This window comes from Phasianus colchicus, chromosome 3 (assembly GCF_987193195.1).
Source record: "Phasianus colchicus chromosome 3, bPhaCol1.hap1.1, whole genome shotgun sequence".
In the NCBI taxonomy this organism is placed as follows: Eukaryota; Metazoa; Chordata; class Aves; order Galliformes; family Phasianidae; genus Phasianus; species Phasianus colchicus.
The window spans coordinates 57,851,419-57,869,984 of NC_143438.1; the positions used below are offsets into that span (position 1 = coordinate 57,851,419).

General features: G+C 38.3%; 1 protein-coding gene across 4 annotated transcripts in view; it reads left to right on the plus strand.

Annotated features, from left to right (window-relative positions):
• FAM110B (family with sequence similarity 110 member B) overlaps positions 1-18,566 on the plus strand; it is a 103,804-nt gene that overhangs the window by 25,008 nt on the left and 60,230 nt on the right. For 3 of the 4 annotated variants that reach the window (XM_090137612.1, XM_031612934.2, XM_090137615.1), the window contains exon 2: positions 1,842-1,972. The exons of the other annotated variant lie outside the window; for it this stretch is intronic. The gene's annotated coding sequence lies outside the window, so the exon portion shown is untranslated. The remainder of the gene's footprint in view (positions 1-1,841; positions 1,973-18,566) is intronic. 4 annotated transcript variants of the gene reach the window in all.

Genomic DNA, 18,566 nt, shown 5'->3' on the forward strand with positions numbered 1-18,566 from the left:
AAACTCTTTTTCAAAAGGAAGTCCAAAGACTTGTTTATATTGGACAGTGAAGCAGGAAACAGCATGTGTCATAAAAGACTCCAGCTTGTTGGCTAAAAGCTGAAACTTGAGATGTATTCTATATATATAAAACACATAAATATTTATAAAAATATTTCTAAGTGAAATTCTGAGTATTTCAGAAGCTGTTTACTGATAACAGTGTGGATACTTTATATGTATTTGTTTATGCATGTGTGCACTCATACCATGCTTTCTTCTTTAAAAATGAATGTATTAAGCTCAGATATGTATTTGCTCTAGGAGGCTGTAGCCTTGCTAGCACTAGATGCACACTTGGGAGCTAAAACCCATGTTTCTTGCAGACTTGTAACACAGTGACTTATTCTTGCCAGAGAAGCAGAAAGCAAGGAACTCTGATTTCAGCAGAGCAGAAATGGGGGAATTCATCTGTGAAACTGAATGTTTTCAAAACAAGGCGGAGTTTTTTCCTTTAGAATTCTGTCACTGTTTTATTTTAAGCAGTAATTTCTAGGGAATTTGGAGGTGTGTTATGTCCTACCAAAACCAATTGATAAGTCTAATAATTGTTACTCAACTTCGAGACAAAAATGTGTATAAGAGCTTGCTCAAGGTGTTGGTCAAGGAATGTGGCTGGAACAGATTCACTTCATGTACATATTTGTAAGCACTTACAGGAAGATGTCCATCTGTCCCTCAATCCCCTCTGTTTCTGCTTGGTTCTGTTGTATCACTGTTTCAATGGCAGCAAATATTCAAGGCAAGCTGTTGTTGGTCCTATCCACCTGCCCACCACAGATGTGTCTGCAAGCAAATGAACTTCTCATCTTAGGTTTAAGAACATTGAAACGCAGACTCAGGCAGATTTCTCTGAAGGTTGGCCTTTGGAAACCTTTGATACCTGGCAAGTATTGTTGCTTCTTCTGTGTATTGACTGTGTTAGGCAGCGGTTTCCTTCAACTTGTGCTTCAATAGTTTTGAGATTTTTAGGGACAGAATTCTGTGATTCACAGTGTCTGTAGTCTGTTTCTTGAATTAGTAACAATGATTGGAAGATTAATATCATTTGCAGTTCCTCTGAAATGCTTGATTAAAAGAAGGTCTTGTGCCAGCAGGAGTCTCTCTGAGCACATAACTGTGAAGTACAACCAAAACCCAGAAAACTCAGATGCTTTAGGACTTCTCTTTTACTACATTATGGTTAGAGCTGGTCTCACCTCAAGTGACACACTGAGGGGGGAAAAAAGAATCAACTTAAACAGAGATTAAGAACATATCTCTGTAAATTGTGTATGGCTATTTTGCACATACGAAACAGCTTTTAGTAGATGTTCATTTGAAGAAGCCAGTTGGAGTTGGAGGACTTTATCATTTTTATTTTTTTCTGAGTGCAGTGGAGCATATGTTTAATAAGGGCTGTTCTGTCAGCTGGGAGGACACCCTGGTCAAGGAAGTAAGATGGGAGCTGGGCTGGATTCTTTGTCTGCTCTGACACAGCACTCAGTGACTGCCTTGAAGATGTCTCTCTGCTTGAGCTTGTTCTGTAAAGCATTCCTGAAGCATGTTGCTGAGCAGTTTCAGTGGAGAAAAATGATGGCTTGAGAAACCGAGGACTTATTACTACAGGTTGCCTGTTAAATTGCAGAGCTTCAAGACTCTGCTCTTGGGACTCGTAAATGATACAGGACAACTGCGGCTGACTGAATGCTCATCCAGTATCACTAGTCACCTCTTTTCAGGCCCTGCAAACTGACTTTGATGGCACATGGCATAACACATGATCACGAAGCTAAATGCCTTCCCTGTTGCTGTGTCTCCAGGCAGTGCTGCAAGGAGCCTCTGGGAGTTCTGGAGGGAAGAGACCAGCCTCCTTTTGGAGACCTTTGCTACGGGTGAAGACCGTCAAACAAGTCAAGCAGATACAGCAGGAGCTCAGAAGTTTTACATCAAGGTAAAGAGATTATTTTTCTAGCAAACTGAAGTGGCTGATATGATTTGCAAGATAAGAATTTCCATCCTCTTCCCCCCACCCAATGATTCTCTGAACGTTGTCATTCGTATATGGATTGTGGAAACAACACAATGCATTGTAGGTTAGAGCCAGAAGTAATTCCTTATAATATTGGTAGAAAGATGTGTCTGTGGTTCTTTGTTGACAAGAAAGCAAACTTTGAGAGCTCAACAGTGTGCTGTGTTTTTAGAAATAAGTTCCCTTTTAATTTCTGCATTTGGAACTCGGAGTGGCCCCAAGTTGTGCAGGCACTTTTGGATGTCTGCAGCAACAAGAGGAGCGTGAGGTTTGTGTATGCTGAATTTGTTTACCAGCACTGAAGTTCTCTTCATTTGATCATCCAGAACTTAATCGTGCATGTAAGGAACAAATACTGGTGGATGAGGACAGAAAAGACCCTAAGAACTTTGTTAAACTTGTCAGTGCTACTTTGGGATTTTGAATATATTATGATTTTATTAGAAAAACAAGACTGTGAATGCAGTGATGATGTGTGTCCTCTGTCCTTTATACTGACAAGATTAATTGAAGGTTGATTTGGGGGGAAAAAATAGTAGCAATGGAAACAGTGTTTTCCACAGTTTAAGGTTAAACTTAGGTCCTTCTAAAGGTCTTCCAACTTCTGCAATTTTAAAATAGCTTTTGCAAGGTGTTAACTTCAGAGATTGAAGGTTCTGTAAATAAATATTCCTTAATTCATCCAAGAAGAATAGCAGATTTTTCTTGTTAATCCCTCATTGATCTTTCTCTGAAAGCAGGGCTCTGAACTAGACTGAAGTTCATCATTTTAACATTAGTGGAGTAAAATCAAAATCGGTTTGAGTTTTCCCATTTGTACGGGCAGCATTTCACCCCATAACTTTCCCTCCTGAGATCTGCTATATGTGCTTGGAAGTAAGACCACCAAGCAAGGGGAGGCCCACAGAGCCCCCTCTGTATGCCATTCCCTTTCTCTCTGCTTTTCACGTCATTAAATTCACTGAGTTTCTTCTGTCTGCCAGCAAGGTCATCTTGAACTACTGAGGATACTGTATTGAAACCTTGGCAGAGCAGAAAAACTGACAACTATACAGTGATTTTGAATGGGAGGGCAAAAATCCTGACGTAATCTCTTCAGTGTTTCCTTTTGTTACATTTACCTTAGAACTGCATGAAACAATACAAGCTGTGATAACCATGGGGAAAAAAAAATGCAGTATTTCTTTAGCATGTTATATAAGAAGTATAGTTGTGAGAGCATAAGGACTTCATAGGAGCTTTTTGCATAATCTTTAGTGTGCACAGGTGCCATTAAATGGGGTGGTGGTGGCGATTCATGTACGCAAGTGCAAGGTGCCCTAAGCTTTTGGTGGTGCACAGTGCATGGGTTGAAATGCAGCCTTGAACACTGTTAATACTTCTAGTAAATCAGTTTGTTCTGCATCTTTCTGCCTCTTTTTTTTCCTTTGTAGGAGGGCTATGTTGTTAACAAGAAACATATGATAGGAAGCAGCCAAATGTTCTGGTGAAAATCAAGGGCACTCTTTAGCTGTGAAAGTTTTCTATTTGCCCTAGATTTTTTTCATTGATGCAGCTGTAACAATTGGTGTCAATGATATAAATAATTGATCAAGGAGTTCTTGTTGCCTCTAGTAATATTCTGCTTATTGCTTCTCAGAACTGTTGCTGTTTGTTACACTCTAGCACTGCTGGTTTTTCCTTGATTCTTTGCTCCCACCCCTTTGTTCTCCGCCTCTCCTGTAGGAGCATGTTGTTTTTCCTTCAGTGTATTCCATATGTTACTGGGAAACGGGTTCTCCCTTTTAATCAACAACAACATATTTCAAAATAATCCATGGTCCTGGGAACCGTGCAGTATACACATCTGGTTTCCCATAAGCATGAATTGCTGGCTTTACAAACGCAAAACATGTAGTCCTGGCCACAGAGTTAGCTCAAGTGTTCCGTAACTTGAGCCTGTATTCGAAATAAAAACAAAATTGTATAGCTTCTTTACCATACTAATGGAAAACATTTAATTTGCTTCTTCAAGCCAACCAGAGGGATGACGCAATGCTGTTCAAGCAGATTTATGGGGCCTTTTCTTCTGCAGAAATCAATACAGCTTGGAGGTGCTGTACTGGGAGCTGGCAAGCTGACTGTGATCCAGCTGCGTTCAACTATAAACTTCTGCGCCACAAACCCAAGCTGATGATTTTGATTTATCCAGGCATTGCTATATCTGAGATATTATGGTGTTGGGTTTTATTCATAGCTTTTTCTCTACTTTACTGCCATTAATACTAGATCGGAGTTTCAAAATAGAAATCTGCTTATGATTTTTTTTAATTGTTTGGAGGGGTTTTTTTTGCATTTCCCGAGTTAAAGTACAGCTCTGTGTACATGCTACATGTGACTTTTAGTGGGATCTTTTTCCTCAAAAAGAAAAAAAAAAAAACAGCCCTCCATTCAAACTGAGTGTTAGGGCTAGCATAATTTTCTACTTTCTACAGAAGAAGCTTTGATCACTGAATGCTCTTCCTTTTTTTGTTTGTATTTACTTATTATACTTGAACAGGCAAAATGAGAGTGTTGCTTTTACTCAGTCTAGAAAAGTTCTTACAATATAATTATTTTTTTCCTTAAGAAGTGAAACAAACAGTGCGAAGTTTCATAGTAACTAACTTTTATGCCTTTATTTCCTTTCCCGTTCCTCTCTGCCCCCAGTAAGTCTGCTTTGGCTATTGAAACCCTGTGCTGTAAAAAGGAAAGAAACATCAACAGCCTCTTATTTTCCTCCATAATGGAGTTTCAGTCTTCCTTAAGTGTTTTATTTCTGGCAAGAATTCTCTTCTAAAATAGCTCTTATAAAACAGTTTCTGATGCCATTTCTCCAAGTGGTGTCTGTATTACCTATGGAAGTTCCCTCGTGGTGGTTCATATGATCATGTTGATTGCCAGAAGGAAAATCAGAACTAGATAATTGCCTTCTAACCTCTTTTTTCTGATCACATTTCTGTAGTAACTTTGATCCAGATTTCTTTAATCTCTAACCATTTTTCTCTCCCATATGCCTAACAATTTCATCATGAGTAAATGGCATGAGAAGATGTTGCAGAGAACTCAAAACTGGTTGTTGTTTAGACCTTCCTTAGAGCAGCCAAAGATGACAGGTAGGCTTGAGGTCCTTCTTGTTGGGTACGTGCTAGCAAAGAGGAAGATGGAGATGTGAGTTGTCTGAGAGTCTTAGGTTGGAGTTGTTTGGATTTTTCTTTTTTATTAAGATGAAGGAGATGATGATGAATGCAATTAAGATGGGCTGTAATGTTGCTGATTGTTTTTTTTGTTTGAAAAGGCTACCATTTGGGATCTGATATAGAAGTACATGGATCCAAAGAATTTCTAATGATTTTATTTATCTAGATGAATGTATCAGAATCACAGTCCTGAATTTGAATACAATTTGAAGTAATATTAAAAAAAAAATCTACCTATTTTTTTTTGGGAAAAAAAGTAATTCTAATATAAATACTGAATTTTTAAGGTGTGTTAAATGCATCTTTTGCTATGACAGTGTTTTTTTGGTAGTAGTGTAGATGATTGTGCTGAGACAGTGTGATTATTCTGTTTTGAATAAACATAAAGACAGTTTGCATCTAGTATCTGCTTGTGTAGACATAACAAATAGATTTTTGGATATCAAGTATTAACCAAGAAAATTTGAACAGCCTATGTTGTTTTCTGAAATGCTTCCATTAGATAAACAAAATGTTTCAAAATTTGATCTCAGTGGCAAAGTTAGGTCTTTGGTGTTGGTACAGTCATAAAGTTCTCTTTGACATCTTTTTGTGTGTTTTGTCTCGTGTTAAAGAATATCTAATCATCAGAGGTTCTGCCTACTGCTACTCTTTAAAAGACAGAGCTATCAGGAGCAATACATGAATCTTTAGAAGGATGAGGCATAATTTCAACAGGCCATCCTGCTTTTTTGTTTAGGGGGACTAGATTTTCCCAATATTCAACCATTTCTACTCAGATGGTTCCTATCTGGAACTGAAATGCAGTTGGCTTCGGCAAACAGTTGACACGCTATGGACAAAACGTACTGCCAATGGGTTCTGGTCTGACTGTTCTAAAATTCTTGTTGACATGAAAGGTCTGTCACTGGCAGTCTGGGCTGAAATGTGCCATAATGCTTTGAAAGCTACACTTTATTCAAAGTTTACATTTACTGCAGCATATTTGCTTTGCTTGGTTACAGTAGTAGTGCTGTAATCCCATATAAACACTAAAATGAAGTTGTTAAGAAAAACAGAAATGCTTGCAGCATTTGCACTAAAGTTCATGGAGCATGAGATTAGCTCTATTTAGGAGTTTTGTACTTTGAAGGGATTAAAAAAACCTTCTCAGAAATGGATAAATACAAAAAACATTCTCAGACTAGCAAAGTAGTATGTAAGCGTTGAGAAGGAAGACATTTAAGTATTACGTAGAGAATAATCTGAATTGAAATGCCACGTAGAAGCCACTTTATACTCTCACCTTCCTACATATGAATTGAAAAGCAGGCAAAATACAAGGCATGACCTAAAAATGGTAGTCTTTAAGCTGCTTTGAATATGTTGTCTTATTTTTATCTAGCCTGAAATTTTATTTTTCTTCAAGTGAAACCTAATTCAACCATTCTGCCTGTTGATGTTCTCATACTTCTAACTGCCAAGCGTAGCTATTGCTGCTTCATTTAAAGAGTGGAGTCTGAGTCCTACTGGAAACAGAATATTGTCTGGAGGATGCAGACTTGTTAAGAAACTTAAATAAGATAAGGCTAATCCTATTGTATGCTTCCACTTTAGGAGTTAGTATGGAAACTTGCCTTTCCTTACTGTGGCCCCGTACTACTGGCTAGGTGCCTTATTGGATTTCTCCCCAGGTTTTTTTTTCTGAAATGTTGGCTTGGTAGACATTCATATTAATAATGTTTCATGCAGTTGTGGATTATTGTCCTGTTGTGCCAATTTTCAGACTTCCAGGGGAAAGAAAGGGTCTTTGGTTTTTATGGGTCAGAGAAGGTGAAAATGTGTCCACCTAGTCTTTGGGTAATGGCAAACTTAGTTTCATTGATGAGGCATGTTTCATTTTGAAATGTTTTATATAAGTAGAAATAAAGCAAGGATTAGTATCCTAAGTACTTGTGGTATTTTGCTCAGCTCATTTGTAGCTTCAGAAGAATTATTGTGCATTGAGTAGACTTTGTTTGAAATGTAAGTTTGGATGGAGACTGAATCAAACTTTATAATCTTGCCTTTTGGAAGCTATTGTCAAGTATTTCAGAAACAAATGTAAGAGTTTTCCTTCAGGTGTGGAAAGGTAATCTACTTCTAATATTTACCTCGATCTTTTCCATTTTGAGATTAAACTTCAGTCAATTTAATCTGTTCTGTAATCTTTTGCATTCAATAATGTATCTGCTGTATGAAAATCTACTTTTTTGAATCATGCCAAAATCGTGGTTTTACCAACTTCCTGTTGCAAAAATTTGCACGGTTAGTTTGTAGGTTGCTTTAAAACACATTCATGCAGATTTAAATGCAAATATGTATGTTTAATAATTGAATACAGCTTTTTGCCTTGTCCCTTCTATTTTTAGACTCTTGTCATGTTATCTCCATACCCTTAATCATTTTAAGTGCTTTCCAGAAGCCTCATTTTGTTTAGACAGGAAAACTATTGTGGTACTCTACCCACAAAGTTTTTCAAAATAAGATGCAAGAGGAGAATTTCTGACTTGAGAATGAAGTTATTTGAGTTCTCTAAACCAGCCTTAGCTTTCTTAAAACGTGAAACATAATAAAAGATCAGTAGGGAATTAGGGTATTAGAAACATGCTTTTCTAGCTCCCCTAAAATTGATTAACTTCTGTAAATAAATCCTAAGCAATGTTTGTGTGCATAGAAGTGACTAATATTTGGTCTCTTTCCTTTTCTTCGAAGGAATCTGAAACCTTGGTAAGACCATGTAGTTATCAGAAGGTTTTGACTCAATTGGAAAAGAAGCATTCCTGGGTACTTGAAGTCTAGATTAAGAGAAGAAACTTTTTGTTCTTAGATCAGCAACTAACTCGCCTCATGGCCTTGGGCACGTCCTCTTGGCTTCTTTGCACCAGTTCCCCATTGTATCCACTGCTGCCACCACCATAAACTCCTTTGAGAGCTTTGGAGGTGACTGTCAAAGCCATTCATTATTCAGAGCAAACTCTGCTTCGTTTGCTATGCAGTTACTTAAACTGCAGTGGAAGTACACAATTGAAACAGACTATAAAGAACTCCAACCAATGAAATAAAATCAGCTTGCACAATGTGCATTTCAGTAATGTGGATTTGATTTAAAGTAATTAAATTTTAGAGCTATCAGTCTCTAGAAAGACTGGTGGGAAAAAAAAAAAAAACTGGTTAAGAACAAGAGTACTGTGACCAAAATAGTTAAAATAAGAAGGGAAGAAAAGTTCCATCCTAAAATGAATACGTGGCAGTCTTATTGTGCCTGAGTTTTAGCCCTAATGTTTTCTGCCAAGTAAATTAAATTCATGAAGAAAAGCTGGACTCCAAGTGTTGGACTGCTAGTATTTTTTCAGGAGGTTAATGTGATGAAAGAGAACAATGATAAAAGGAAGCTTAATATTTAAGAGTGGACCACTGTGAGAGGTCTTTGTGCCTGCGTGTAATGTGAAGACTGAGTGTCCTGTTAAGTTTACTGTTTTCTACTTAGTTTTTTTCACGTGTGCCAGAATGTACTCAGAGAAGAGCCATAAACTCTTTCCCTTTTTTCCTTCACGAATGCATTTATTTCCTGTCTAACGTTGGAAAAGAGGAGCAACAAAGGAGAGGTTTTGTTAAATACGGCAAAATCTAATTACAGCCTGATTTAAAGCTACATTTACACAATGGCTGAGGGGTGAGTTCACTTCCATAAAAACAAACTCGTTGGCTTCCTCCTGTGCATTGGGGAGTGTGAGGACTCGTGTCCTGGAGAGCAGCTGCCTCCCTCTGCTGGCACAAGCTTTTCTTGCGCTGTGCCGAAGCTGTACTACATGATACAAAAAATAGGAGTACTGCTATGCAGAAGAACATTGAAGCATCACTTTATTGGTGTGCACTCATTTTGCCTGCCTACCTGCAGTATAACCAGTAATTTTGTGTTACCTGTGTGATTGAGTCTGGCTGGATGTATGTTTTCTGTGAGCAGAAAGAATTTAGTTCCTCAGAATGGACAGTTGTTTGCTTGTCTGTGTTTTTGAATGGTTGTATCTCTAATGGTTGAAAGGGGAGCTGCTGATGAATAAACCACATTTTCTTTGTCGATATTCATTCAGTGTGCATCTCTAAAAGGTGCAAGCTGTCATATTGGTTCTCTGCTGAAGTATCTCCATGGGTAATATTGGAGTAGTTGGCGTAAAAATGTTGATGTTTTCTATTTTTCAGCTGTTCCCAGTTCAAGTGTCTTGCTGTTCTTTTAACTCTGTTTCTGAGAAAGGAGGGGAGAGGGGGGAAAAAAGGTTGCATATTTCCAGCTTAACGAAAGTTGATGGCTTTTATTCTTTTTCTCCTGGAATAGCCTTTGCCCAAGACCCCCATGACAGATGGTATCGTAACTGCAGCTTTACAGTCATCTGAGACTGACATGTGCATGCTTTTTATTCCTTTCATGTTTCCAGCTGGTGAATACCATTTTTAGCAGAGTTTTTGATGACTGTTGTGAAAGTAAGTGCCTGACATTGCACTTCATGCTGCTGCAATTGCTTCCATTCTGCTTCTATAACTTAGAAATCCACCTGATTCTTTTGGTGTGACAGTTCAGTTCTCCTCCAGCTTCTTGATTTCTTGGAGCTTGGTGCCATCCGAAAGTCCCATCAGTGCACTCTCCTAACTTACAGCAAGGCCTCTTATAAAAATATGAAAAAGCAAAATTCTCTTGATGTAAGACTTTTCAAAATAGTTTCTCAACCTCTCCTGTCTAGCAATGTTTTTGGTTGCATTTATGAATTACTTCTGTTACTCTTTCTCCTACTTCTGATGGCATCATCTCTATCTGAAGTGATAATTTCCCATGTGGCATCCTATGAAATGTTTTACTAGTATAGAGGTAAACATACTGCACTGCCTTTACCCACAAAAATCAGTGTTTAGGAAAGACTATGAACGAGTCAAGACAGTACATTTTTTGCAAGTGTATGTTGCAGTTCATCTTTGCAGTTTTTGATGTATCCTTTTTTATCTTTGTTCAGAGTTTGAGATTGCTGAGCCATGTTTGAAAGCTGCCTTGGAATAAAGGCATTTGAGTGAGTGGGAGTCTGGGGCTTGTCAGTCAGTTGGTGCCTCAGGGCAAGGGGAGCGTTGGTAGAGAAGAACAGGCATGGGCAGGAGGGGAGTGAGCAGAGGGCAGCATGAGTAAGTGGTGTCATGGGAAGGAAGGAGGGATGCCAGAGCATGCTCAGGAGAAAGCATTGCAGGGAATGATGGAGAAACAAAACTAGAGAAGGACAGAATGTAGCTGAGCATTTGAAAGAGAGAGGATATACTGAGTTGTGCTGAGGCTCTGCTGCATGGTTAGTATTGCAGAAGGGAGGGCAATAAGACTATGGAGGACTTGTGAGAGAGGAACTGAGGAATCAGAGCCTGACTGGGCGTTCCTGATAGGTAAAGAATGGGGAATAATTGGCTGACCTTTCTGGCAGTATGTGGGCCAGCATACAAAGATACAGAAGGTCACAAAAAGCAGAGAGAAGGGAGGAATGTTATGAGATTAATCTTTCTGTTACAGCTAGAATGATCTTGTTCAGCTTTTTGTTTGTTTGTTGTCTGCCTGTTTACCCTCGGAGGATGTTAGTCCCATATATATTATGGTGATATGGATCAATTCTAAGATGGCCTGAGACGTACAGTGGTAAGAATGTACTGTGATCATAGAATCATAGAATGGTTTGGGTTGGCATGAAACTCAAGGATCACTAAGCTCCAAACCCCCTGCCACAGACAAGGCCACCAACCTCCATATCTAATACTAGACCAGACTGCCCAGGGTCCCATCCAACCTGGCCTTGAACAATTCCAGGGACAGGGCATACTGAGGAAGACCAGCAAATAGTAGGAAGACACAGAATGGCTATGTAGCTGTTATATCATCAGAGTTCTAAAACTACAAGAAGTGCTGTTAAGTTATAATCGGGGAACTCTGTAGAGCCTGAGTCTGTTCATATTGCATAACATCAGTCCATTATTTCCCACTTCTTTAAGATATTATTGGACTTTGGTTAGGTTCTTGCTGGAGTTCCTGCATTCAGTGCTTCTTGTTTTCTCAGAGAAGTTGTGACATGAAGATCACCAAGTGCAAAAAGAAAAAACCTTCATTTTCTAGCAGTGTTTTACCTGCATTGTACACGGCCTTCAAGCCTTAAGGTGTCTGGTGGTGCTAGGAGAATCAGTTTGTGCTCTTAGCCTTTTCTACCTGGTAATGTTAGAGCTCTGACCTAGATAGGGAAGGAGATAAAAAGTAGGAAAAAAAAAAAAAGTCATGTCTCACCCTTCACTAATCTTCTGAGGTGTGTGGGTTGCCTCCTCTTAATTGGTTTTCGTTAATTGAACTTTTCATAAAAACTAAAATAAAATCAGTAGTTAGATACCCAGCTGCTAGTCAGTGTCAATATGGGGGAATGATTCAGGATGAACTACAACTACATTTTTATTGTTATTCCCCCTCCTCAGCTTTAGTGTTGTAAAATTTATTGTTCCATGAGAGGCAGTGATTTTCTACAACTTTCCCTAATAAATGAACAAACAAGAAGTTCCTGCTGTTTCCTTAGTGGATACATTTTCAGAGATACTGAACTTGTCAGCTACACTAATTGCAGAAATACACTATTAAACTACTAGGTATATAATTTTATTACTTCCCTGAAAGAGCCATAAAGAAAATCAAATTCTGAACTCTGTGAAATTTTTTGAAAAGAAGACTAACTTAAAATTGTGAACAAGGATTCAGTTGCACAAAGGACATGATGTAAAAATAAATAATAAAGTAACAATGGGGCCAGTAGGTCACGTTAATCAAATGACTGCTAATCTTAAGCATTAAATGCCTGCCATGGATTTTACGCTTAGCCCTGGTTAGTATTGACCTGTAGCAGTGTTGGGTGTTGAGCCATTCAGAGAGCTGTGGTTCCTTGCTCTCTAGCCTGAAGAGCTCCTCTCGATGGAAGAAAGTTCCCTTTATGTGTCATCTGAGCCTGAACTTCTAAGGCAGTTGCCCAGTTTGCCAAAAGTAGTATTGTTCCATCAAGCAGCCTTTTTGAGATAGGCTTTATCCTTCCATACAGATGTTGATGTCACGATGGTTATCATGGTACGTCATCCAGAATTACCTGTTGCATGATAAAATGAAATATTTCCACTCAGGACTGTTGAAATAGTTTGCTTCATCTCCGTTTGTTTATGTGGAAATTTTTGAGTTGCTTGCAGAGCACTGAATGAAAAGAATCTCTAATATTTTCCCAATATACTAGTGCTGGGCTCTCTGGTTTGTATGAATTCTGAGGTATACAAAGAATAGAAAGTCATTTTTTCATTGAACTCATTGGTAGTTGACTTTATTTTACACCATCATTCCTGAGTTAAAAGAGCTTGTTATCGCAGCAGTTAATAAACTCCTTAATAACAGGGTTCTTAATGGATTTAGTAAGCATAAATGCTTATGCTAAATAAATTCACAATCTGCTGTCTAAATCAGCCTTCCCTAATTTGTATATGCCAACACCTTGAAAATAATTTTCTGATCTATAATGTATTTCCATGGAAGAGGCATATTTATACATAGATCTGTTTAATAGTGTTTAAAAATAATAATAAAAAAAGGCTCTTAATGCTGTTGCCTGCTGCAGCCACGATTTCTACATTAGATTAGGCGCTGTAAGCTTTCAAAGGAGTGAAAGTATTTTCTCATATGTCACACAAACACTATGTGATAAGAAGTGCTCTGTGGTGAGCTGTTTAAGCAGACAGCAAGCCTTAGGTATGTGACCTCAGCCAAAAACTATTCAGTCACATCAGTGTGATTTAAGTTATCTCTACCCAGAATTGCTTGGCATTGAAACTTAATCATTCTGATAGCTAAACTCCATATATTTGCATGTGTTATATGTAGAGTATTCTGGTAGGATTTTGTCTTCTGCAGAGCTTGTGTTTGAGTTATCTCTTTCTTATTTGCTATATTAGCAAGAATAGATAGTTTTGAATAAACGTATATACGCCACACTTACTTTGTGACTCTTTCAGTTACATCTTGATAGCACTTCTACAGCATGCTCTTCTGCATTGCACATTCACTTGAGCTTTCGCTGTGATAGGCAGCCTGTAATGAAAATATTGACTCATCCAAATAAAATTTTTTCTTTATTTTGTAAGACAGATTGCAAGATAGTTTAAAATTACAAGTATTAGATCACATTTTTCTTGAATGATTCTTATGATTCTTGCCAATTTAATGCTCTTACTCACCTATTTTAGTCATTGGCTGGGTTTTAAATTTCACTGTTAAGGGAAGCAGAAAAAAGTGTTTATGGAGTGTCCTGAATGATGATTGCTTCACATCTCTTTAGCTTAATGTTTTGATGGTATTCCTTGTGTTAAAGAACTTCGTATAAAGAAAAAAATGAATTCATCCTGTAACATAAAATATGGGTAATCTTGGGAATCGTTATCATCTGTAAGGTGAAGGCTGGATGTGCATGTGATGTAGTCTTCCATTCATAGATTGTGCACCCTTTAATTTTCAAATGCTTTAATTCCAGTGCAAGTAAGCGAATGACTCACCAGTTATCTAAAGCATCAGGTAACTATACCTATATTTAGCTTTGTTCTAGCTTCTTATCCTTGTTTCTATCTTCATTTTCTCAGTTGAAAGCTACAGCGAGTTTCGTTAACGTTTAGAAAAACAAAAACCCCAAACAACCTGGGAAGCATTTCTAAGCATTCTCATGAGTATAGCCTCTGCAGACTCTTCAAAGGCTCTTTCTGTTTCTGCTGATAGTCAAGGGATGTAGAGAATAGGTCCTCAAGCTTCTTTCACAGTACCTTCTAACACAAAATACTTCATCCACTATCAGGTAACACTTTTTAAGTTGGATGTGATATCTCTAATAGAGGTATCTTCCCTCTGCCAAGGCCTCTGTCCTGTTAGCAATGTCCCTGATATGGACCAGCCCCAGCAGTGCCTTTGTTCAGCTGGTAGGTCATTGCTGAGGCATGAGATGACAGTCCCATGTTTGAATTGCACTCTGTGAGCCCTAAGAAATGCACATTGACATAAGTGAAGCTCACAGAGAAGGTGAGAACCAGTTAATTTAATAACATGGCTTTAGTCTGTAAAGTAGAGATCAGAACGTTCCAAACTATTTCCTTCCTTTGCTGTGGAAGTGTTGTGTGCTATAGACAACAGTGCTTAACCATGGGTTGGGGTGCCTGCCTTTTTAACTTACTAGATGGAAGTGCTGGCTTGCAGAGGCTCAGACAAGAAATCAATCCTGGTTTTCCATCTGGTTGCCCTGAAGACTATGCAAATTAAAGTTGTTCATCTGTGTAGGGAAGAGAAAGCAAAAAAAAAAAAAAAAAAAGAAAAGTATATATACAGTGCTAGAAGTACAGTTAGTAAGTATGAGCTGGTGCTTCTGCTGCATCTGGGAGAGATCTTGTATGGATAATTGTGTTGGTAAAGTAGTTATGGGTAGGTTCTCCTGAGAGCTGTAGTAGCAACGTGCAAATAATGTATTTTGTTTTTCCTCACAAGTTCTGCAGATCTGCTTCCAGCAGGCTTTACAAGCTGATGAGGTGAGTGAAGAGGCATTGCCAGCTAGAAGGCATGCTTTGTTTTCTGTGGTTCTGTCTCCTGATACCTCTTAGGTGTGGATTTAGTTGCCCCCTTCTTCTAGGCGTATGCTTTTATCATTTTCCTTTTGTTTTGTTGTTCTGGGCTTTTCAGACACAACAAACTTCTCAAGTGTATCCATTCATCTCTTTCACCACCAGCAGCTTCTACAGATCTTAGGCTTTTTTTTTTTTAAAAAAACACAGTTCATCTTGTGTATCCCCACTTAGCAGGATTTGATACTTTCTGCTCTTGTATTTTATTTATTTGACAAGAGATACTCTAGCGTATGATATCATTGGGAAGACTTGAAGGTGTCTCTGATCTTATTCCAACTGTTCTCTTCTGCTGGTTTTAGGAGTTGAAGTGTGTATACAGGGCCAAAAAAATCTCATTACTGTTAAAGGTGAAAGATTATCTTAAGGCCTCCCCTTCATGCATGCTCAGATGTGTAAAAGTTAATTTAAATCACACAGTCTGAATGAGAAGAGAGGTATCTGAATCCAGGTGGTTTTTTACCCTAAATTGCAAAGTAGATTCAAAAATATTTTTTATTCATAGGACTAATGTGCTTGTTTCATCACATTGTACTGATGAGATACAAAGCAGTAGTAGAAGCTACTATTTACTGAAGTACTACACTAATTTACCTCAAGAGATGACTATGTTCTAAGTACCCAAACAGAAAATGAGCTGTCTAAATTTTTCTCAGCATCAATATTTCAGAGCTATTTCAATTCCATATCTGCTTCATTAAAAACGAATTATATAAATGGTGTAGTTGTAAGTACTGAGAATAACTTGAATAGCTTAAATGAGATAAATGGTTAAGATTTTGCACTGTAACATGTGCTGGGCTGATCAGTGTGAAAACTCAGTCCTGTGTGAGAGTTATTTACATTTTCTTCCCTTTGGTCCTTCCAACCATGAATATTTATGCTAGCGTATTGGATATGGGGGGGACTGCATGTGGCAGTGCAGCTGAGTGTAGAAATTATGGGTTTCTTTTTGTGTCATGCATCAGTTTCTGTTATAAAGTATGAATATCATGTACAGTGAAGTAAATGTTAAACACTTATGCAACTTTGAAATTTCCTAATATTTCCCTTCTCTGGCAGCCCTTTTACTGTGGTTCTGTTGCTTATGTTTTGACTACAGACAGCTGGAATTTGCTTTGAAAATATCAATGTCTGTTTAATTTGCTGATTAGCTTTGAAGCAGTTCCTTTCTTAGACCCTGATTAAAAGGGATGTTTGGAGAGCAAGGAGAGACTTTCTTGTTTATATGTAGCAGAAGACTGCTGTAGCAAGAGATGTGTGTTTGAGAATGACTGAAAGCTCTGGTACTCACTTCACTTAATTTTTACTGCTTGCCTTCTTGCCTTGCTTTCTGATGGCTTTGTACCAAATTTCTACAGGGATTGTGTTAAAAGGAAAAAAAAAAGTTTTATTAATAACATAAAATCATAAAATCACTGAAGTTAGAGAAAAGCTCCAAGGTCATCCAGTCCACCTATCCACCTATCACCAGTATTTCCTATTATTATGGGATTATTGACTTCTCTTTCCATCTTTGACATGTTTGGGACCTTTAAATTCAGCACTGTGATATCATCTGCTTGAGGATGCAGGAAAAAAACCATCAAGCTAAAACAGTGTAATCCTTCATGATGTATATTAGTGGAAAAGGTGCAACATACTTGTTTCATGAAAATTAGGTTCAGACCTGTGTTAGACTGCATTATTCCTAATCATATGTTGACAGAAATTCAATGCCCACTAAAACAGTGTGAGTCATCACTGCTAAATTACAGTGCCAGTGGCACAAGGATTATGTACTGGCACGGTGTTTTTGCTGTACTGTTCTTAGTTTGTTAAATGTAAAACTGAAGGTCACGATGCCCACATTTTAGAAACCTATCATGGAAGCACTGGGGTTTTGCAGCTGAAATAGAGAGATAAAAGGAACCATCTGGCTGAGACTCCCCAGATCAAGATGAGTCTCTGGATGGTCACCTGAAGAAATCCTGGTTATTGATAGCAGTAGTATTACAGCTGGTCACTTTGTTCCATATTATTATATATTGCAAGGAAACTTGTGTGTGTGTGATAGTTTCTTCCCCCAGGCCGAGGAGGAGGAGGAGAAGAAAAGGCCTGCTGTTCTGGCCAGGGAGAATTGGAGTAGGATGGCCAGTAAGTGTTTTGTCCTTGAGATGTGGCAGAGGTCCCCTGATGTGCATTTGCCATCTCCTTAAGAGCAGTCCCTAGCTCCTCTGTTAGTAGTTGTAGGGTCATCGCTTCCCTCTTGTTTTAGGGGAAACACTGTGAAGGAAGGGGAGTGTCAGTTCAAATGGTCAGGGAGAGGAGAAAACAAGGGGTGTGAGTCTCTAGACTTTAGGGTTGGGAACTAATCTGTCTGCATTTACACTAATTTTACATGACCCTGGCTGTGTAAATACATTGCTCATTTTACATTAGAGCATTGGCTAAAAGCCACAAGCAATCCTGGAAGCAGGGTCTGGTATCTTATCTGCCCCACAAATGTCAGCTGCCAGCTCTACAAGCTGCCAGGTCTACAAGCTGCCCAAGGTGTAAGTACGCTCTTGTTAGGGAATAAGTCCTGAAGAGTTATTTATGCAAGGGCTTTTGGCTTGCTCCATTAAATAATTAAGCCTCTCTTCCTGGAGAAGCATTTCATCCATGCCAACAAAATGCTTCTGGTTTCTTGTAAGAAGATTGTGAGACTGGGTTCTGGTACAGCGAGTCATAGTTGCTGGCTGTATGTACATACAATTTCTGGTCATGAAATTAGCAATATTTCTAAGATTAAAATCTAAATTTATTTTACACTTAAGTAAAAGGTCTTGAAGTTTAGTAATCTGTCTTCAAACTTGTTACCTTTGAAATAATAACTGAAGTCATTGCAATACAAAGCAAGTTTTCTTCTGGGATTAATTGTTCTGAGTGTCTTTAGCCCTTATGTACAGTAATGAGATCTGAGAGTTGCTCTGAAGCTCAGGATTATGGGTGTGGGCTGGAGACTCAAAGTCTCCATGCTTTGCCATTTCTGGGTGGTTTTCAAGTGAGTGCCTGCATGCGTTAGTATCTGCAAAGAACCACTTCTGTTCTGATATTTGCACCTTGACTTGCTTTCTAATTGTGTCTTGCAGCTTGACATAAACACCTTCTCATATAAAGAGATGTGAGAGACTGGAAAACATTCTTTGAAGAATAAAACAAATTTAATGAAAAGGGTTTTAGAGAGTCTACTAGGTCTTCATTGTCATCAGAGAAGATCAAAGAAAGCCACAGAGCTGCACTTTCTAACCAGAATTGGAAGCAACATTCTTAATTACAGAAGTGAGCAAGTCTGACAGTTTTTCCTTCAAAGGAAGGAATGCTACGTCTCGTTCTTCAGCTATTGCACTGTTTGCAGCACAGCATTTTTGAAAAATTACGCCTGTCCTCTAATGGAAGGCTTGCATTTAAACTCCCGGGCCAATATAGATGTCTTGCTTAGATATGAGCAGCATAAGGTTTTATCACAGATTGCAGTAAGGTGGTCATTGGGAAAAAGGTAGTAAATAGAAAAAAGGAGAAGAAAGTGCCAGCAGTGGTGATGAAGATTAATGATACGGAGATAC